General features: G+C 24.7%; 1 protein-coding gene across 1 annotated transcript in view; it reads left to right on the top strand.

Annotated features, from left to right (window-relative positions):
* The window catches only part of LOC122504343 (ATP-binding cassette sub-family G member 1-like), a 125001-nt gene that overhangs the window by 1435 nt on the left and 100763 nt on the right, over positions 1-22803 (top strand). The window contains exons 2-4 of the mRNA XM_043615413.1: positions 12967-13150; positions 13779-13876; positions 14118-14375. The gene's annotated coding sequence lies outside the window, so the exon portion shown is untranslated. The remainder of the gene's footprint in view (positions 1-12966; positions 13151-13778; positions 13877-14117; positions 14376-22803) is intronic.

Raw genomic sequence — 22803 nt, 5'->3', positions numbered from 1 at the left:
CAAATGGAATATAATCGGAGTGAAAGATTTTCTTTCTCGTTTTTTTTTTTTATTATTTTTTATTCCAAGAAGTACTTAAAGTTTTCAGTGCATGTTAATAGTTCGATATTTAAGAAAATGTGATTACTCCAAATTAAAAGGAAATAAAATTAATAATGATCGAATTGAATGATCGATGTGAATGGTAAACAATTGTTAATAATTGAGAATGTAAATTAGAAATATCGAGATATTTGGAGGATTGCATTTTGATCAAATCTTGACGTGTATTTTTAATTAGATTTAACATTAATTATGTGGTAAATTTATTGGCGATTTTCTTTGGCAAAATTCGATTGATATTGGAGGGAATAAATTTCAATTTATTGCAAATTTATAATTTTCCATTTGCAAATTCATTTATAAATTTGTAATTACAAATTCCAAATTTATAAATGAATTTGCAAATAGAAAATTACAAATTTGCAAAATTCTTCTGGTTCGCAGGAGCAAATTTTTGCCGAAGAATAAATCGCGAATATACCTTTAAAAAGTGAAGATCAATATGACATACCTCTTTTCACCAATGCGTGCTAAAAAAATTAACATTGTATAATTAAACCTCGAGAATGATTCCGTCCAATATATTTTTATAAGAGAGAAAAGAAAAGAAAAACGTGTGCATGCAGTTTAATGAGCTTTCTTCCACTCGCTAGATACTGGCCAATCAATATTAAAATGAAAACACTAAAAAAGTTAATTAATGACTGGCAATTATAATAATTGTATAAAAGGAGTTGGAGTCACTGATATGGAAAAAAGAAACTGTTTTCTCCGATCTATCATATAAGTCTGAATTGTTAATGGAAAGGGGAGATACCACATTATTATAATAATTATACTATTAAGAATCATTTTTTTTTCAATTGACAGATTTTTTTCTTCTGTCAAAAAGAAACAATTTGGTATTTTTTTTCTTCTTCATCTCGAGACTGATCGTTAGTAATTTTTTGTAGAAAATTTTTCTCAAGCTTTGTACCACTTTTTTTTCGCGTGTTATATCCAATTTTACTCCTCTTCTCCCAATAATTGGAGTTTAGTTTTTTTCAGCGTATTTTTAACGCGCCACCCAGTGAAAAATAAGGAAAATTTGTATTTTTGATTGTAAGAATGATAATTCTTCGATATTATTTGCGATACAAATAATAAAAGAAATGGTCACAATCGTGTTCTCACTTTCGTACACGAATGAAAAAAATCTGATTAGAAAATTGAAAAAATATATTGAAAAAAATCGACAGTTGTAATAATTGGATTTTTGAAAAAATAGTCCAAACTTCTTTCTAGTTGGAAAAATTATAGAGAAGAAAAAATCATCGTAGAAAAGTTTAATAATCTTGGAGATTTTTTCAGAGATTCAAATTTTCGATAAGAGACAGGATTGTGAAAATGATTTTACGCTATGTAGTTGAGCAATTCGTTTTTTTTCTTTATAAATTCGTTAGTTTAAATCGATATAGAGAAAAAGGTACTAATGGGTCATTAGCAAGGGCCAATCGAGCTTGGTGATGATAAACAGCCTAATATCTTTAACTTCCACACATTTACTGCTTGTATGATACACTTGTATAATAGACGAACATTTCTGGCGAATGTACAACTCCTTGTAGTCGACACAATGTCATATCAATTTTACCTCCGAAAAAGAATAAGAGACGATTAATTATCGTTTTATGTAGGAACTAAAAATTCGCTTTGTAAAAAGTAATAATAATGTTAACTGTCGATACTTTATTATTATGTTTCTTCAATGGAAACCTCTCCCATTAATTCTTCGAAACAATTTTAAGTATTTTTTTTAAATACTTTGAAATTGTGATTATAATTAAATTATAATTAGTCTTCATTTGGTTTTTGAATTTTCATTTTATGGGAAATTTCATCTATTTCATTTCATGTTCATTTATTGATTTTTCGATTTTTTTTGTCTGCACTGTTGATGTTTTTTCTTTCATCTGCTTTCGCACTTCTTCATTATTATCCTTTCGTTTATCTCGATTTTGATGTATTTTTTTTAACTTTTTTCTTTCAGTTTGCTTTTTTCCTTTTTCCCCAATTTTTGTGTTTTCTTTAGGCTTTTCCTGTTATTTGCAGATATTCTTTTCGCATTTCTTCATTTTTATCATTTCGTTTCTCTCAATTTTCTTGTTTTTGTCACTTTTTTCTTTTAATTTGCTTTCTTCCTTTTCCCCAAATTTTTATTTTTTTGGGGTTTTTTTCTATTGTTTTCCGGGCATTATTTTTGCAATTCTTCATTTTTATCCTTTTGTTTATCTCGATTTTGTTGTTTTGTCGCTTTTTTCTTTTATTTTGCTTTTTTCCTTTTCGCACAAGTTTTTGTCATTTTTTTGGTTTTTTTTCCACTGTTTCCATTCATTATTTTTGCATTTCTTCATTTTTATCATTTTGTTTCTCTCGATTTTGTTTTTTGTCGCTTTTTTCTTTCATTGCTTTCTTCATTCTCTCTATTTTTATAGTCTTTTTTCTTTTAGTTTTTTTCTGACGTTGTTGGTTATTTTTTTCGCATTTCTTAATTTTTGTCATTTAGTTTCTTTTAATTTTTTTGAATTTTTATCGCCTTTTTTTATCTTTTCATAAAAAAGCTTTCTTCATTTATCCCTAAATTTAGTCTTTTTTCTTTTGTTTTCGTTTATTTTTTTCGTATTTCTTCATTTCATTACAATTTTTAATTGTAAAAAGTTAAAGTTAAAGTTCTCAAAAAGGCACAAAAATGCCTATCCTTATTTTTAAAATTTAATTTTTTTCAATTTCTTCATTTTCTTCTTTTAAAATTATATTTTTCAACTGTTTCAATTTTTGTTCAAATAAAATAAAAATTAGTTTCTAATAAAAATAAATTTTTGTAAAATTGAAAATTTACCAAATTATTTTGTTTTAATATTTAATTATTTTAAAAAAAATATAATTATTTAATTAATCTTAATATATAATTTTTAATTCATTTAATATTAAATTTTTAAGGAGTCAATAAATAGTAATAAAATAAAAAGTAATAAAAAAGTGACAATAATTATGAGAGGAAAAAATAAAAAACAAAAATTGAGAAAAAAATGAAGAGAGTGAACGAGAAAAAATAAATTCCCTTCGTTTCGAAGGGATTGCGACAATTTTTTATTTAGATGTTTTAGAGATTGTAAAGAGTTATTGACTTTGTTATAGTTGCGAGCATACACAAAATCGAATAGGTATGTATAGTGTGAATCGCAGAGCAAATATTCGACACGATCTTATAATCCGTGAAATATCGCGACCGTTTAAACGAGATACGCGTGGCGTGTGTTTGCATCTGGATTACATATTCATATCGGATTATTCAACGAATGTTCGTGGGTAAAAAAAAGGAAAAGGGGTTCTAAAAACTATAACCGATAACTCTTCGTTTTACTGACAGGAAAAAGGTGCTTATTTTTTTTTCTCTCATTAAAATTGGAATTGAATTTATTTTGATTGGAAAAATAATTTTTTTTAATTAAACTTATTCATTTTTATCAAAAATATGTTTTTTACTTGAAAATGTTTTTTTTAGTTATAAATAATTTTTCTAATTGAAAAAATTTCTTTCTAATTGCAATAAAAAATTAATTCTTCTTTCTTGTAATTAATTTCTTTTTCTTGTGACGAGAATAAAAAAACATGGAAATATTGTCAATGAAAATAGTTTTATTCTCTTTTTCCATTTTGAATTAACCAGCACGAATTTAGTTTCATTTATAGTAAAATAATTCAAAAATATCGAGAACTCTTTCAAGAAGAAGGAGAAGAAGAGATTTGCATCATAAAAGATAAAACCGGATGCGCGAATTTTTATTCTCTCGCAGCTGAAGACAGACGGTTTCGTGTTTTTTTGAAACGAAATTATCGCGTGTTTTTTATTAAAGAAAAGGCTTCCTCATGAAGATCTGGTACCAAAGAGAAAAAAAAAAGAAAAAAGGAATTTCTTCAACTCTATTCAAGTATAATTAGACTACCAAAAAGCCTCTCGACTTATTGGAATTCTTTTTAAACAATTCAATGCACTATTTCGAAAATTGGAGTCAATTCTAAATATAAAACGTAAGTGCTATTTTATGAAAAAAATGAATACCAAAATTATTTCCTAAATTTACATCTATTTCTTCTTTTTTTAGTTTCAAGTCCTGTTTTTTCAACAACAAAAAACGAAGATTCTCAAGAAAGAAGCTGGTATATAAAGAATAATGCTAATGGAGGATGATACTTGGGAGATTTTTGAGAGATAGTGATTACGGATCGCAGCAAGAATGGATGAGAAATCTGTCGTTGGAGGAGAAAAGGGGGAGAAAGAGGGAGAGAGGTAAAAAAATCTCAGGGTAAAAAAATATATATATCGGAACAACAGAATAGCTTTTACGTTGATTCACAAAGGAAAAATGCGGAAGAGGGCGTAGAGATTCACGTATCGCTTTCTCTGCCATGGGATAATCCGCTTATGCAGGTCCAGCCTATGAATCTTCTGACGATGTCGTCGGTGGCATTGTTCTCGCTTTTTGTGAGAAAACAGCATTTTCGTCGCTTGAGGTGACGACAAGAAGGGGACTTAACTTATCTCCGTCACAACAGAAGATCCGCTCCTCTTCAAACTTTTTTTTCCTTCAAGATTCGCCTCGATATTATGTACCGAGTGTCCTTTACAAAATAATCATTGATTTAGTCCTTCAAATACTACTGCACCTGACTCGCAAACATTCACCTTAAATGCGGATAAATTGACTGATTTCGAGGAACTCAAAAATTATTTTTATTTCCCAAGTAAGTTTTCTGTTTCTGAACTGATACATTTTTCTTACTTTTTTATCTTTAAAATCATTTTTAGTTATCTAAAATACTTTAATATTCCAAATTCTTGATATCAGGCTTCGCACTCATATCTATTAAAACCTACTATTTACTACTTTTTGTACGTTATGCTACTGTTTGTGTACTTTTTTTAGATTTTAGCCACCAAAAAGGCAAAAACTACTATTTCTGCTTTTTTAGAAAGAATTTCCACTACTTTAAATTCGCTAATACTAGAAATCAAAAAACTATTCTCAAAAATTATAATCAAATTCTTTAAAATGATTCAATTATTTTCAAAAAATATTCGAAATTCAATTCTTTTCAATATCTATAGTATTTTCATACAATTTTGCAAAAGAATTCAATTATTAAAAAAAAATGGATAAAATTCATCCAAAATTCAATTATTTTAAAAAATTATAATTTCCACAAGAATTCAATTATTTAAATTAAAATTTTCATAATTTTTACATAAATTCAATTCTTTTTAAATATTTTAATAAAATTTTTTGCAATGATTCAATTATTTTCATTAATAATAAAACTCATGGAAGAATTTAAATTATATTTTTAGTATTATTTTAAATTAATTAATCAAAAAATTCAATTATTTAAAATAAAATTTTCATAATATTTATTATATTTCGAATAATTTAAAACAATGTTTATAAAATTCTTATGAAGAATTCAATTATTTTCATTAATAATAAAAATATTCTTCGTTAAAATTCAATTATTTTTGAAAATTTTAATAATATAATTCTTTGTAACTATTCAATTTTTTTCATAAATAATAAATTTCGAAAAAATCAATTATTTAAGAAAATTTTTATACAATTCTTCACAATAATTCAATTACTTTCACTAATAATAACATTTTTCATGGACATTCAATTTTTAAAAATATTTTTAAATTTGATAAAATTTGATAAAATTCTAAGCAAGAATTCAATTATTTTCCTAAACAACAAAACTCATCGAAGAATTTCAATTAGTTTTAATTCTATATTAAATTAATTAATCGAAAAATTCAATTATTTTTAAAAGTAACAAAATTTTCCACAGAAATTCAATTCTTTTTAAACATTTTAATAAATTTTTTCACAGTTATTCACTTATTTTCATAAATAATAAAAATATTCTTCGTTGAAATTAAATTATTTTTGAAAATTTTAATAAAATTCTTTGCATCTATTTAATTATTTTCATAAATAATAAAATTCATCGCGTGATTTCAATTATTTTGAATACAATTTTACAGGAATTGCTAAAAAATGTAATTATTCTTAAAAATTTAATTTCAATTCCTAGAAAAAATCAATTATTTTAAAAATTGTTTTTTTTAAATTCTTTGGAAGAATTCAATTATTTACAAAAATATTAGAATTTTTCCCTAAAATTCAATTATTTTCAAATATTTAAATAAAATTGTTCGAAAGAAATCAATTATTTTAAATACAATTTTAATTAAATTTGTTTGAAATAATTCAATCATTCTTTCAAATTTTAATAAAATTCTTCCCAAGAATTCAATTATTTAAATAAATAATTCTTCGAAATAATCCAATTATTAAAGATAAATAACAAAATTATTCCCGAAAATTCAATTATTTTGAGGCATTTTAATAAAAAATCTTTTGCAAAATTCAATTATTTTCATAAATAACAATATTCATCACAAGAATTCAAATATTTTTAAAAGTATTTTAAATTTATTCTTGGAAATTCAATTATTTAAAAAAATTTTAATAAAACCGTTCGCAAGAAATCAATTTTTTTCATAAATAATAAAATACTTTTTAGGAATTCAATTATTTTTAAAAAAATGTAATAAAATGCCACACAGACATTCAATAATTCTCAAAAATTTTAATAGAATTCTTTGTAAAATTTAATTATTTTTAAAAACTTTTCGCAATTCAATGATTTTTAATATCTTCTATTTTCATAAAATTTCCAAACAGAATTCAATTGTTTAAAAATTTTTTTGTAAAAATCTTCGTAAGAATTTAATTCTTTTCATGAATAATAAAAATTTCTCAGGAATTCAACTATTTGTATTAGAATTTGTGTAAAATTAGTCGAAAGAAATCAATTATTTAAAATTTTTTATAAAATTCTTCGCAAGAATTAAATTGTTTTCATAAATATTTAAATTATTTCATGACTAATAAAATTCATTGCAAGGATTCAATTTTTCATCAGGATGAGAAAGAAGTAAATATTTTTTGATGAAAATTAGGAAAAAGTCAGAAAAATAAAATATAGAATGGAATTTTTGTCAGTTTTGTGAAGTTTCAAAACTAATTTTTTTGGTCATCAAGTTTAATTTTTCGATAGCTACTTTTTTACTACTTTTTTTAGTTTGAAATCTACTTTTTGCTACTTTCTTAAATTTCATTATCGAGTGCGAAGTCTGATATGTATTTTAATTTTTGAAACTGAACTTATTGCTTTAATAGACGAAAATACGTTTCTTTTTGTAGGAAATATTCTCTTTCGTATTCTTTTAATTTCGGAGGCACGAAGAAAGAATATTTATTCTATAACGATTTTTGAGTATTTCGTACGTAGCCAATCACAAAATTCATTTCAAGAGGGGAGTTTATTCACATCGGGTTTTGTCGAGTGTTTCACCCCCTTTTTGTTTGAGGGGGAGAGTAAACGGAACCGCGCCTTCATCCCTTAAAACTAGGGGATGAACTTCGAACCCTTGGTGCTCCCTCGAGCTCGGAGGGTAGTTCCCGTTCGGAGCCAATCGCATTTCGAGCACGCCCCATGACATCATTTATTCACCCCTTGTCGTAATTAGCCAATCTGATCTCTATACGAAATGTCCAGTATAATTCACACCCTTTATATTTTATTCAGAGGACAATATTGTCCTTTGAAATTCGAATTTCGTAGTTTTTTCCTTCTTTCCCTTTGCATTTTTTTTGCAAAGAAAATTTTTTTATATAAAGTCTTTGTTTTCTGTTTCGTTCAGTTTTTTCTCTTTCCTTTGCTTTCTTCTTTTTTAATTTTTATTTTTAAATTTCCATTCTAGAAAAAATTTCCAGTATGAAAGTAATAAGTTCGGTCTCAAATTTTCCGATTCTTTAGAAGCAAAAATGAAAATAGAAAGAATTATAGACAATTTTTCTTTTCGGTGGGGCAATAAAAATTTGTAATTTATAAGGAAGAGAAAAATATCGATACTTTTCTGATATATTCGTCACTTCCGCCTTTCAGTGCTATAACGTTTAAATTATACACATATATATGCATATCTTTTGATTATATACTTTAAATAAATTTCGTTTTGTTAAGGATTATTGTTGGAGTGGATGATCAAGGTTTTTGGTGGTAAAAGCCCGGAAGGAAGGAACGATCAGGCCGATCATTGACATTGCAGGATGCAAGGATAATTCCAGGAGGTCACGCACGCGCCAGATGGATGAAAAGAGCAAAAACGTCTTTCAAACTTTTCAAGAAGTCTGTCAGACTTTTACGGGTGCGCTCCTTCTCTACAGCTGGCAAATACGCGCAACACATCTCGAAAAATTTGTTTCGAAAAACTGCTAGAAATTCCCCCTATTTTTTTCTTTTGACTTGCAATTTAACTTGATTGGCAATTAGTGCGCTCAGCTCTCATTTCATGAATCTGTCACTAGAAAATTAGATACTTCCTTTACGGGGTATATTCTAAAAATTATTTTTTATTTAATTCTAGAGTTTTTCGGATTTTTGGTTCTGAATTTTTAAATTTTGCAGAATTTTCTATATTTTAGAACTAATTTTAATTGTTTTCCAATTATATTAGTAGATATTATATTTTCGAATCATAAACCCGGGAAAAAGGTTTTTTTAATTCAAGGAAATCTGTTTCTTAGACTCGTTTTTTAAGTTTATATTACTTTTTTTAAATTCGAAAATTTGTGGATTTTTCTTTCAAACAAAAAGAGTTTTTGATTCAATGAAAAAATTTTTGATTTAAACAAATTGAAAAAAATGTTGTTTGAATCGAAGAAAATTCTTTAAATCAAAGAAAATTTATTATTGTAAATTTTTTTCTCAAACAAAAAAAGAGTTTTTGATTCAAAGAAAATTTTTTTAAAATTTTGTTTTAATCGAAGAAAATTCTTTAAATCAAAGAAATTTTATCATTGATGTAGAGTCAAAGAAATAATTATTTAATTTAAAAAGGAAAATTTCTTTGATACAAATAAATTTATTGTTTTTGTACCAAATAAATTTTCTTTGAATCCAAGAAATTTTTTCTTTGAAGGAAAGAATTTTTATTATTGATATAGAGTCGAAGAAATAATTTTTTTAATTTAAGGAGAAAAATTTGAAAACAAATAAATTCTTTTTGAATCAAAGGAAAATTAATTCAATCAAATAAATTCTCGCTGAATCAAAGAAATTGCTTTTCATCCAAAGAAATTTTCTTTAAATCAAATAAATTCTCTTTTAACCAAAAAAATTGTTTTTCATTCAAATAAATTTTCTGTGAATAAAATAAATTCTCCTTAAATAAAAAAAAATTGTTTTTCATCCAAAAAAAATTTCTTTGAATCAAATAAATTCTCTTTGAATCAAAGGAAAATTAATTCAATCAAATAAAAATAAATTCTCGTTGAATCAAAGAAATAGTTTTTCATCCGAAGAAATTTTTTTTGAATCAAATAAATTCTCTTTGAATCAAAGGAAAATTAATTTTCAATCGAAAAAGCAAGTCAAAGCAAATGATTTCTTTAAATTTCAACAAAAACTTTTTTCTGGGTGTATTAATATTATTTTTGAAGAATTATTTTCTTTCTCACTAGTTATCAATTATTGGCCAATTAATTAATTTCCACAAATTATAAAATTTTTTCTCAATCCGTTTTTTTTCAATCAGTTATTATTATTTCAAATTTGCTACTTTTTTCCATAATTTAATTAATTAGTTTTTTTATAATTTTTTTTTATAATATTTTCTGATTATGGATTCTTAAAATTCAGATAAAGTAAACAGTAGTTTATTATAAGAAAATTTGAAATTTAAACTGATTTTGAGCAAAACGTCTTATTTTGAGAAAAATGAAAACCTGTTTACGAACCGGTAAAACCAAGAGACCTTACATTTACTTGTTTGGAATAGAATTACACTATCGATATCGAATTATACGCCGTCTTGAATCGATATTTGAGAAAAAAATTGTGCGGTTTTGGCAGGCGCGCTCGGGATGCGAGAACAGATCTTTATTTCATTTATTATTAACCGCCTGAAGGAATATTGTCGAGATTATTAAAAATTGCTTTCAGAAATTAAAATTTTCATATTTAGGAGATTGCAAATTTTTTTATCAATTTTATTTCTTTTATCAATGAATATTTTCTGTAACTTTAAAAAGTAGAAAGCTTTGTTTTGTAGAATCTGAAGGAAATTAATTAATTCACTTAATAATTGATTTGATTGATAATTGATTTTTTTTCCAAAAAGGAATTTTTTGAAAGAAACAAGTAAAATGTTTTCGAATTTATTTTTTTTTATCGCAAAACATTCATTTTTAGAAGATTAAAATTTTTTTGTTAACATTAACGGATTATTTCTAAAACTTTAAAAAATAGATGGTTTCGTTTTGAAAAATTTGCAGGAAATTAATTAATTCAATTAATAATTGATGATTGGTAAATTTTGAAAAGAGTAATACCTATATTTTCGAATTCATTTTTTTATCAGAAATTTTTTTGTATTTACATTAACGGATTATTTCTAAAACTTCAAAAAGCAGAGTTTCGTTTTGCAAAATTTGAAGGAAGTTAATAATTGCTGATTCGTGGTTGAAAATTTTTTTCAAAAAGAGTCTAAGATAAAAATTAAGACTAAAATGCAAAAAAATAATCGATATTAAAAGTAATTTAGTAAAATTAAAAATTCTGAACCAATTTATTATCCAATTATCTACTTCTCATTAACAGTGAAAATTCAGAAATGTAAAAGTCGCAAATAATTATAAATTCAGTAAATTGAAGTTCTGACAAAAATACTAGATTAGAAAATTGTTAGATTGGAAATTTTTTAATTCAAAAACAATGGGAATTAAGAATTCGGAGTAATTTTAAAATTAAGAGCACACAGAATTTGGAAATTCGTGCTGAAGGAAAAATTATTTGGAACTTCTTTATATTCATTAAAAAAAGGGAAGCATGATGATTTTTTTGTGAATCCGATCCTGGAAGGTCTAAGTCTCTTGGGTAACGCCCGAGTAATTCGTGTTGGGCAAAAAGTGCCGCGAAGACGTTGCATCTGCAACGGAGCAATATCCTTTGTGCGGTTTTGCGTTCAGCAGGGATGATTGGCGTGCGATGCGCGACCACTGTCTTTCCGCTTACTGCTGTTTTACTCACCATAGTTTGGTTTACAATCACGCATAACGGACCATAGTTATTTTATATACATATATACACACTCTTGTAAATTTAACAAACCAGGATGTTCCTCTCTCAGTTCATTTCTCATTCAAGTCACTAAAGCAACCGTGTAATTGAGATAAACTTCTTTCTCTCTCTCTTGAGATTTTTCAGAATTTTGTCAGAAATATTTTTTTCCGCCCCTTGGCTTATCGGCTTGCCGAAACGAAACAAATTTCCACAAGTTTTGCCGTTTTAGGAATAATATACCTGCACGTGTTTGGTATTTATTTTTAAGCGTGTCCCTTTTTTTCTTCTTTCTTGAAAATTTTTATAGTTTTCTAATTGGATTTGTCGTTACGCTTCGAATAATTGTCGAGAAGATTTCTTGAAAAAGAAACACGTGCCGAATTTTCTTGATGATATAATAGAAGATTTTGTACTCGGTAGGATCATAATTAATTGAATCCAAATTTACTGTAATTTATAATTTTGTAATTTTTATTTTTCTGAATTTAAATGCATCGTTTTTAATTTTTCTTAATTTTTTTCAAAGTCTTCCAAATCACTATTTTAGGTATTAATTTTAATTTAGTTTTTAATTATTGTCTTATAATTTTCTTGTATTAATTATAATATATTTATTAAATTATAATTAATCCAAATTAATAATTGGTATTTAGAAATAATTATTAAACATTATTATTGACAATAATACATTATTTTTTCTTCATTTTTTCAAAACCTTTTAAACTACTATTTTATTTATCTTAATTTAGTTTTTAATTATTGTCTTATATTTTTCATGTGTTAATTATAATGTTTATTAAATTATAATTAATTAAAATTAATAATTAATTTGTATTAAACAATGAAAAAAAAATTTATTTGATTCAAGTAAATATTTATTAGTTAGTTCAATCAAATAAATTTTTTTCCAGTGTATTATAATATATTATTAATTAATAACTATAATTTAAGTTAATATTTATTATTTAATTAAATTTTTTATTTTAAATTTATGATTGGTTATTTATTATTTGTGAATTAATTATTAATTTTATTTTTTCATTATAGGTGTAATTATTAACAGCATTTATTAAATGGAATAATTTATTATTATTTTTATAATTATTATTAATAATTAATTGATTGATAATTGGGAGTTACTTATTGCTCTTGATTATTAATAATTATTATTGCATAATAATTTAATTTAAATGTTAATTAATTAATTAAATTTTTTTTAATTTTCGAAAATAAGAATATTAATAAAAATTACAAGAATAATATTTTTATTTTCTAAAAATTATTAGATTTAATAAAAAATTATTTTATTTTACTGATAATAATTATTATTTAATAATTTATTGTCAAAATTGTATTATATTATTTTTCATTAAGACTAATTTTTTTCTTTTGATTATTCTTAATTATTATTTTTAGTAATTATTATTATTGTTGTTTTTATTATTATCATTATGCATTATATTTATTATTATTATTTATTTGTTGTTATTATTATTATTATTATTTATTAAATTTTTATTATTATTTATTACATTTATTAATATTTATTACATTTATTAATATTTATTTGTTATTATTATTATTATTATTATTATATTTTATCTACTTAATATAATAACAATATAAAAAATTAATATTTATTTGCATTTTACACGTATTTAAGAGCATTTTTTAATTTTCAATTTGAATTTGCCGCCAAAGGTGTATTTTGTAGCAACCAATCAGATTGCAGGAAGAAGGCAGGAGACGATTTTCCATTCTGCGCAAGCGCGCAGCGTCATTCCCAAAGTTGAGGAAAATGGCGATAGGACGCTTGTGTCGTAATGCCGAATTAATCCAAACATCCCGATGAATCGATAAAGAATCGACTAATTAATGAAATGAGGTATAAATTTACGTTAATTGCTTGTTAATTATCTATAAATATTGCCCTGCAAAATGCATATAGAATGTAATTATTGGTATATTGAATATTCATCCCCGACGCCCCGACATTTCCCCCTCACATATTTTTCTTACATTAAATTCGATCATATCTCCCGCATTTTTCGTGAAAATCATATTAAATTCAAGTAACATGTTACGATAAACATGCAATTGTCATTGATTAAAGTAATTTCGGGTCAGATTGTCGAAAGAAAAAAGACGCCATGGGACGCTTTGCCTTTTTGCGCTCCGGCGACAATGATATTTTTTCTCGATTATTTAGTTTTTTTCTATTTGTACATGTCCGGTGGGCTAAAAAACAAGTATTTGAGTCATAATAATGCAAAATATCATTATCGATTGATATCGGATAGCATCTGATTATTGATTTTTTTTCCATTTACGCCGCCATTTTGTATTCCTATAGATTTTCCCCCCACTCCTCCCATTTTCATTTCCTTGTGCATTCGACGCCATGACAGTCTTGGCAAATGTGTAACATGTGTTGTTGGAAAATTCATTGTTTACAGTTAGATTAACCTCTGAATAATTGGTCTAAATTGTCATTATTTATAAAAATGTTGCAGAAATATCGATGAATAAAAAAAATGCAAAAAGGGGAAACATGAAAAGACGATAGAAAAGTGGATATCAGTGAATTGCAGAAAATTCCTGTCAGAGCTGCGTAAGTTACAAAAATTTTACATTTTTCAGTGAATTTTTCCTACTTTCCTGTAGAAATGTCTTCAACATTTCATTAAAATTATGATCATGAAGAAATTAAATTTTTTATATTATAATTCAATGATAAATCTAAATTCATTACTATTTGGTTTTGACGTTCGGTGTCAACCTAACCTCAAAAACAGTTGTTTTTTTCGTACTGCAAATTAATTACTGTAAATTTTTTTTTTTTCTCTTTCAAGTGAAAATATGAAGGCAGCTTTTGGGAAAGAGAAAATTCAAATATTTTAGAAAAGTGGAGTTAAAAGTGACATGGAGAAGTTTTGGATAGTTGGTATTTCTTTCAACCCTTTGTCAGGGAATCAGCGATTCGTAAGACTGGTTTTCAATAAGAGTACAAAGGAAAAAGAAATGACTAATTGAATTTGTCAACTGATAGCAGTTTTTCATCTCTATCACGTCTATGAATCATCGACCAACGTGGGATCGCCGTTAAACAAGTCAGTGATTTTTTTTACTTAATTTCCTTCCCTACTTGAGAAAGGGAAACTTTTTTAACAAAATAGTGACACAATTGACAAAAGTATTACAGTATTTTTTATTAATACTTCAATAATTTTTTTTCGGTTTTATTGTATTGTTTACAGAATTATGTTTCTGTTTTATGCTACAAAATTTCTTTCAGTATTATTATTTTTCGTTTCAATTAATTTTCATTCTCTCAAAAGCAATAATTAAAAGTTATCATGAAGTTCTAAGTGTTCAAATAAACGACGATATATTTTTATTTCTTGCAATTCTAACGGAGAAAAAATAATTTGTGATATTGAAAAATTAATTCTCAACCAAGTTAATATTTAATTTTGATTATTTTTCTTTTTTGAAAAAAAATATTTAAGCAGAAAAATAATTTCATCTGAACGTTTTAATTTAAATTAATTCAATTAGAAATAAATTTGTAACATTTATTTTTACAATATTTTACATAATATTTTTATCATCACGTCACTATGTTGTTACAAATTTTACCTTACGACTTAAAAATTTGTAAATTGATTTATTTATACATACAAAAGGCGCATTTTTTTAACCAAATTTCTATAAAACTTATTCGATTTCTAAAAATTTGGAAAAAAATAAAATTTCTATAGTCTGTTGAGAGTAAATCTTATTTAGTCGATTTAACTAATCTTTTTTGGTAAAAATATTGTCAACATTGACATGATTAATGTAGCACGTGAGCTGACAATATTTAAAGACAGGAAAACGAGGGAAATAGTCGAAAAATTGTTTATCCTCCCGTTCATTGTATAAGAGTAGGCGACGCGTCAAAATATATATACATCTGCGAACTTTAGGTCCTCGAATCCTCAAGGAGTATAAGAGTATACCTTTGAGACCTTCACTTACGTAGATTCTTAAGGGTCGAACTTTACAAACAAGATTGACAAACAAACTGGGTCAAACGACTTCCGGAATGGCACACGCGTCGGCGACTCAAGTCATTTATCTTATCCAATTTCAACTGCATCTGCAGCCGTTGCTGTACTTTAAAGTTCCCTTCGAGTCACGTGCGTGGATAATTAATACACTTGGAGTGATTTTTTTTTTAAATACATTATTACTACACGTTTTTTTTTCACTTTCTACTAAATATGTGTTTTGATAATCAATTATTTATTTTATTACCAAAACAGAATTAGACAAAATTAACATTATTACACTAAAAAAAATTTATTTGATTCAAATAACCGATTAGTTGACTATTATATCAATTAAATATTTACTTGAACCAAATAATATTTATTAGAGTCAATTACATGGTAATTGAATCAATAATTTCAGTACTTGAAGCAAATACCATTTAATTGGCTCCAATAAATATTATTTGATTCAATTAAATATTTAATTTAATTTAATAATTAATCGGTTATTTGAATCAAATAAATTTTTTTCAGTGTAATAATGTTAATTTTGTCTAATTCGTTTTTGATAAAAAAAAAAATAATTGATTACCAAAACACATATTTAGTAATTTTTTTTCAGTGTATATAGTCAAGCAAAAATTAATTTTTGAATTGAACAGATTAATTTTGATTCAACACATAAGTTTGATTCAATAAAAATTAGGTTTAATTCAATTATAAAATACGTTTAAAATCGAAAAATAATTTTTTAGTTGGCTACTTAGTTTTAGAATTAAAAAAAAATTTTTCTCAGTGTTTATAAAAATCATCTCGCTTTATGTTTCGTCTCTCTAAATTTCTCGTGACAGGATTTAACGCGAGAACTGGCTGTTGACATAAGGTTATAACTCGTAATGACAATTTTTTAGGGCACGTGTTTTAATTCCCTAATTCTCTCGTTTTAATTAAACTCGATGTCGTATTTGTGCAAGAGCTCTTTTGTTTTTCTGACGCACTTTTGTACGCCCTCGCTGAATAACTCATTGTTCTCTATAATCAGCCGTTACCTTTTCTTTTCAATTACATGCAAATTACGTCCCTGTCAACTACCATAAAGCTGTACGTGCCAATTTTCAATTTTTGTTTTGCAATAATTACCGCAATTATTAAAAGAATCACTGAACAGAAAAAAAATTTATTTGATTCAAATGAGAATTAATTTATTTATTATCAAATAAATATTTATTTGAAGAAAATAATTTTTATTCAATTAGTTGAAAGAAAAAATATTTTTCAAATAATTTGAATTGATTGAATCAAATACAATTTTTCTTTAGGGTGAGAAATAAATATTTATTTGAAACTGGAATTCACAGGAATTTTATTATTTACAAATTTATTCGCCATTATTCAATTATTTTCATAAATAATAAAACTTATTGCAGAATTTCAATTATTTCTAGTTCAATTTTAATCGAATTCCTTCAAAGTGTTTAATTGAATTTTTTTTATATTATTTGAAGTTTTTATTTCCTAATATATATTTAATTTAAAATATAAAAAAAATTATTATTATAAAAAATTCGAAAACCCGAATTTCTTAAAATTCAACATTTTTTCTTCCTTTTTATGTCATTTTGCTTCATCATTTTTGTGCTCTTAAAAAACGCTTTACTTATTTAATAGTTTCCACCCTTTAGAAAAAAATCAAAAATTATCAATAATTCGAAAAAACGAATTTCTTAAAATTCAACAATTTTTTCTTCTTTTTTATGGCATTTTGCTTCATTATTTTTGTGCTCTTTAAAACCACTTTAATTATTTAATAGTCTCCACCTTTTGGTAAAAAATCAAGAATTATCAAAAATGCGAAAAACCGAATTTCTTAAAATTCAACATTTTTTCCTCTTTTTTATGTCATTTTGCTTCATTATTTTTGTGCTCTTAAAAAACGCTTTACTTATTTAATAGTCTCCACCTTTTGGTAAAAAATCAAAAATTATCAAAAATTCGAAAACCCGAATTTCTTAAAATTCAACATTTTTTCTTCCTTTTTATGTCATTTTGCTTCATCATTTTTGTGCTCTTAAAAAACGTTTTACTTACTTAATAGTCTCCACCTTTTGGTAAAAAATAAAAATTATCAAAAATTCGAAAAACCGAATTTCTTAAAATTCAACATTTTTTCCTCTTTTTTATGTCATTTTGCTTCATTATTTTTGTGCTCTTAAAAAACGCTTTACTTATTAAATAGTCTCCACCTTTTGGTAAAAAATCAAAAATTATCAAAAATTCGAAAAACCGAATTTCTTAAAATTCAACATTTTTTCTTCCTTTTTATGTCATTTTGCTTCATTATTTTTGTGCTCTTAAAAAACGCTTTACTTATTTAATAGTCTCCACCCTTTGGTAAAAAATCAAAAATTATCAAAAATTCGAAAAACCGAATTTCTTAAAATTCAACATTTTTTCTTCCTTTTTATGTCATTTTGCTTCATTATTTTTGTGCTCTTAAAAAACGCTTTACTTATTTAATAGTCTCCACCCTTTGGTAAAAAATCAAAAATTATCAAAAATTCAAAAACCCGAATTTCTTAAAATTCAACATTTTTTCTTCCTTTTTATGTCATTTTGCTTCATTATTTTTGTGCTCTTTAAAACCACTTTACTTATTTAATAGTCTCCACCTTTTGGTAAAAAATCAAGAATTATCAAAAATTCGAAAAACCGAATTTCTTAAAATTCAACATTTTTTCTTCCTTTTTATGTCATTTTGCTTCATTATTTTTGTGCTCTTAAAAAACGCTTTACTTATTTAATAGTCTCCACCCTTTGGTAAAAAATCAAAAATTATCAAAAATTCGAAAAAATTCAAAAATCCGAATTTCTTAAAATTCAACATTTTTTCTTCTCTTTTATGGGATTTAGCTTCATTATTTTTGTGCTTTTGGAAAATACTTTACTTATTTAATAGTCTCGACTCTTTGGTAAAAAATCAAAAATTCGAAAAAATTCAAAAATCCGATTTTCTTAAAATTCAACATTTTTTCCTCTCTTTTATGGGATTTAGCTTCATTATTTTTGTGCTTTTGGAAAATACTTTACTTATTAAATCGTCTCGACTCTTTGGTAAAAAATCTAAAATTATCAAAAATTCGAAAAAATTCAAAAATCCGATTTTCTTAAAATTCAACATTTTTTTCTCTCTTTTATGGGATTTAGCTTCGTTATTTTTGTGCTTTTGGAAAATACTTTACTTATTTAATAGTCTCGACTCTTTGGTAAAAAATCAAAAATTATCAAAAATTCGAAAAAATTCAAAAATCCGAATTTCTTAAAATTCAACATTTTTTCTTCTCTTTTATGGGATTTAGCTTCATTATTTTTGTGCTTTTGGAAAATACTTTACTTATTTAATAGTCTCGACTCTTTGGTAAAAAATCTAAAATTATCAAAAATTCGAAAAAATTCAAAAATCCGATTTTCTTAAAATTCAACATTTTTTTCTCTCTTTTATGGGATTTAGCTTCGTTATTTTTGTGCTTTTGGAAAATACTTTACTTATTTAATAGTCTCGACTCTTTGGTAAAAAATCAAAAATTATCAAAAATTCGAAAAAATTCAAAAATCCGAATTTCTTAAAATTCAACATTTTTTCTTCCTTTTTATGTCATTTTGCTTCATTATTTTTGTGCTCTTAAAAAACGCTTTACTTATTTAACAGTCTCCACCTTTTGGTAAAAAATCAAAAATTATCAAAAATTCGAAAACCCGAATTTCTTAAAATTCAACATTTTTTCTTCCTTTTTATGTCATTTTGCTTCATTATTTTTGTGCTCTTAAAAACGCTTTACTTATTTAATAGTCTCCACCCTTTGGTAAAAAATCAAAAATTATCAAAAATTCGAAAAACCGAATTTCTTAAAATTCAACATTTTTTCTTCTTTTTTATGTCATTTTGCTTCATTATTTTTGTGCTCTTTAAAACCACTTTACTTATTTAATAGTCTCCACCCTTTGGTAAAAAATCTAAAATTATCAAAAATTTTCAAAATTTCAAAAAACCGAATTTCCTAAAATACAAAATTTTTTCTTCTTTTTTATGGCATTTTGCTTCATTATTTTTGGGCTCTTTAAAAACATTTTACTTATTTAATAGTATTAATTTTTTTGAAAAAGTTTAATTGCGAATTTTTTTTATATTATTTGAAGTTTTTATTTTCTAATATATATTTAATTAAAGAATTTACGAATAATTGTAATTTCGTGAAATTGAATATTGTAAACAAACGGATTTGAAAATTGTCAAATAACTTTTTCGATAATTATTAAAAATAATCGATTTTAAGAAGAATTTTAGTTAAAAATTCTTGAAAATACACCCAGAGAAATAGTATATTTGTCTTAGAACCAACTAGACTTTTTATTTATTTCAAATAAATTTTATTTGTATTAAATAAAATTTTATTTGGCTCAAATATATGTTTTATTTATGTCGAATTAAATTTTTATTTAAAACAAATAAAAATTCTAGTTGGTTCTGAGACAAATATATGTTTATTTAACTCAAATAAAATATATTTGGTTTAAATAATATTTTTCTCTAGGTGTAATAATTGAATTGATAATGATTTTATCACTCGATCATATTTAATTATTATAAAACATGAAGAAATCGATCACTCCGAGTCGTAGGTTCGGAGTTATTGATATCTTCAGTTTTATAGTTATGAAAAATTTAATTTATAGTTTTATGTAAAATGTTCTTTTATTTGACTCGGACTGGTTATAATATTTGTGTCAGTAATTGGTCCGTAATTTTTTATTTTTGGTCTGTAAAGTCCGTATTTTTAAATACTTTTACTGGTTCGAGCCCTGATTCCATTAAATGCATTTCAGTTAAATGACTTTTAAGCTAGAAAAATATTTATTCTTTTCGATAACGTATTTTTTTTTTATTTCCACCTCTCTAAATCTGAATTGGTAAAAATATTTACTAATTTTAATTAGTAACTGATTTTCTGCCCTTGAATTAGTAAATTTTACTAATAAATAGAAATTTCTACCAATTAATTAATAAAATTTACTAATTCAAAAGTAAAAAGTCCAAATTAGTAAACATTTTCACTATAATTCATATTTAGAGAGTGCAGTCTTTTATGAATTTCTTCAAGAAAAATTCTAATATACATACTTCGATAATAGACTTTATATATATATTCTCTTTGTATATTCTCATTTTTGAATTGAGAACGAAATCTCCAGACGTAGACTTAATTATCTAAACATGACGTTGCTCTTGGCTGCGGGAGAATCTCGTCAAAGGAGAACCGGGTGCTCTTTACGAGCTTAGATTAGACCCCTTAGTTCATGAGACGTTAATATTCTGCAACGAGAAGTTAATGGAGCTAGGTGGATGTGCAACGTGACTTTAGTAACTTTAGTCGATAACGAGGTTACAACGAGTTGAGGCAATACAATATTGGACATGAAATAGTATGGGGTTGAAAAAGTCTCTCGACACCCTTTAGGTCCAACACATATAATGTGTATGTATATACATATTGCTTTTGAAAACCGACGAGTAATAAACGTGACGGGGACAAATTATCTCGGACAATTCTCTCCTTCCGTGGCTTCCCTTTTGCTCTCGTCTTTCGCCTCGTCGTTCAATGTTTCAGCCAAAAAGCCCTTCTTCCTTGGAGTGATGGATAGTCGCACCAGGTGATGCACCCTCTCATTTTCGCCACCCCCGTTAACATGATCTCAACTCTACTTTATTTCGATTTAAGTAGTTCGTATTACCGTGACTAATTACTGAAAATTCAAAACTAGTCGACAATAATTGGAGAAGGAAAAAAGGGCAAATGTTGTTGAGAAAATAATTATTAATAGAAATTGATTCTCTTTCTGTATTTTTACGTCAAGGATTATAAACATAATCTAGAATTGTTTACTTCTTAGGAGGGTTGCCATCAGGTCAGGGACTTTAGGAAATTCAGGGAAAAGTCAGGAAAAGTAGAATTGGTCAGGGAAAAGTCAGGGATTTTTATTAAAAGTACTAGGAAATGAGAATGTAAAAATTAAATGTTTAGAATTTATAAGAAAATGATGAATTTTTGTGTTTTATTGTTTGTCTCATAAACTATGGAATTATCACGAACTTAAAAAAAACCTTAATTTTTTTCTATTTCTGACAGTAATTTATTTTAAATAACTTAATTCTATATTGAAGAATTGCCATAAAATTATTATTTATAAGTCATTTAATGAAGTATATTTTTTTGAAAAATTTTAATTTCAGATATGTTGAAATTTGTTTCAATTTTAACAATTTAAAAGTAATTCTTAAAAAAAAAATTGAACTATTTCAATAAATGCTAAAATTCTTCCAGAAATTCAATTATTTTCAAAATTTTTTTTAAAAATTCTCGTCAACATTTTAATTATTTTTATAAATAGCAAAATTCTTCGCCGAAATTCAATTATTTTCAAGAATTTCCCTAAAATTTGTTGTAAAATTCAATTTTTTTTCATAAATAACAATATTTATCACAAGAATTCAATTACTTTCAAAATTAATAAAATTCTTCGCAGAAATTCAATTATTTTCAAAAAATGTAAAAATATTGTTAACATTTCAATTATGTTTATAAATGAATAGCAAAATTTATGCAAAATTCAATTATTTTCATAAATAATAGTATTCATCACAAGAATATAATTATTTTCAAAAAATTTTCTTAAATCAATGATTTTTTCAATATTCTACTATTTTATAAAATTTCCCAATGTCAATTATTTTCATAAATAGCAATATCCATCACAAAAATTCAATTATTTTCAAAAATTTTAATAAAATTCATTGCAAAATTTCAATTATTTTCACGATTGTTTCTTAATTCAATGATTTTTAATATTCTACTATTTTAATAAAATTTCCCAAAAGAATTCAATTATTTAAAAATAATTTTGACAAAGTTCTACACGAATATTTAATTATTTTCTAAAATAATGAAAATTTCACATAGCAATTCAATTATTAAAAATAGAATTTGCATACATTTTTTCGAAAAAATCAATTGTTTGAAACTTTTTTATAAAATTCTTCGCAGTAATTCAAAATATAAAACTCATTGCAGAATTTCAATTATTTTTAATACAATATTTTAATCGAATTCCTCAAAATTCGCGAAAGAATTCAATTATTTAAAAATTTGTTGATAAAATTATTTACAAGAATTCAATTTTAACAAACATTCAATTATCGTAGAATTTTATAATAAAAATTGAGTTAAAAATTAATATCAGCTAAAGTTTTAGATAATAATTGAATTTTTAAAAAGTTACTAATAATTGAAATTTTTAGAAATAATTGAATTTTGTAAATGTTTCAAATTAAAATCTTTGAAAATTAAAAATTTTCATACTTTTAATTAAAAATTCTATGGAACTAATTTTCTTCAAAAAGCTTAATTAATTAACAAATGAATTTGAACTTTCTCAAAAGAATAACTTCATA

This window comes from Leptopilina heterotoma, unplaced genomic scaffold (genome assembly GCF_015476425.1).
Source record: "Leptopilina heterotoma isolate Lh14 unplaced genomic scaffold, ASM1547642v1 Lhet_292, whole genome shotgun sequence".
Classification (NCBI taxonomy): Eukaryota; Metazoa; Arthropoda; class Insecta; order Hymenoptera; family Figitidae; genus Leptopilina; species Leptopilina heterotoma.
Note: the sequence above shows the minus strand (reverse complement) of the source record. Positions and strands in the feature narration are given on the sequence as shown.